This window comes from Mandrillus leucophaeus, unplaced genomic scaffold, assembly GCF_000951045.1.
Source record: "Mandrillus leucophaeus isolate KB7577 unplaced genomic scaffold, Mleu.le_1.0 Scaffold1099, whole genome shotgun sequence".
Taxonomy (NCBI): Eukaryota; Metazoa; Chordata; class Mammalia; order Primates; family Cercopithecidae; genus Mandrillus; species Mandrillus leucophaeus.
In genome coordinates, this window is record NW_012099198.1 from 390,257 (window position 1) to 390,975 (window position 719).

Genomic DNA, 719 nt, shown 5'->3' on the forward strand with positions numbered 1-719 from the left:
GTAGCTGGGACTACAGGCGCCCGCCACCTCGCCCAGCTAGTTTTTTGTATTTTTTAGTAGAGACGGGGTTTCACTGTGTAGGCCAGGATGGTCTCGATCTCCTGACCTCATGATCCGCCTGTCTTGGCATCCCAAAGTGCTGGGATTACAGGCTTGAGCCACTGCGCCCGGCCTAAAAACTGTTTTTCACACAGGAACAGAAAACCAAATACCACACGTTCTCACTTGTAAGTGGGAGCTAAATGATGAGAACACATGGACACATACAGGGTAACAACACATGCTGGGGCCTGCTTGAGGGTGGAGGCTGGGAGGAGGGGGAGGATCAGGAAAAATAACTAGTGGATACCAGACTTAATACCCACCTGGGTAATGAAATAATCCGTACAACAAACCCCTGTGACACGTTTACCTGTACAACAAAATTGCACATGGATCTCTGAACTTAAAAGTTAAAAAAAAAAAACCAATTGTTTTTTAGGCTAACTCAGGTTCTCTTTGGTAAATCCTCAGTCTTGAAAGTTTTCTCCATCCACTCTCCTCCTTTGATTTGTTTCAAATTTTTAAATTTTTTTGAGATGGGGTCTTGCAATGTTGCCCACGCTGGTCTTGAACTCCTGGGCTCAAGTGATCCTCCCACCTTGGCCTCCTGCGTAGCTGGGATGACAAGCGCTGGCCATCGTGCCCAGCTTCCTTTTTTCTTTTTTTTTTTTTTTTTT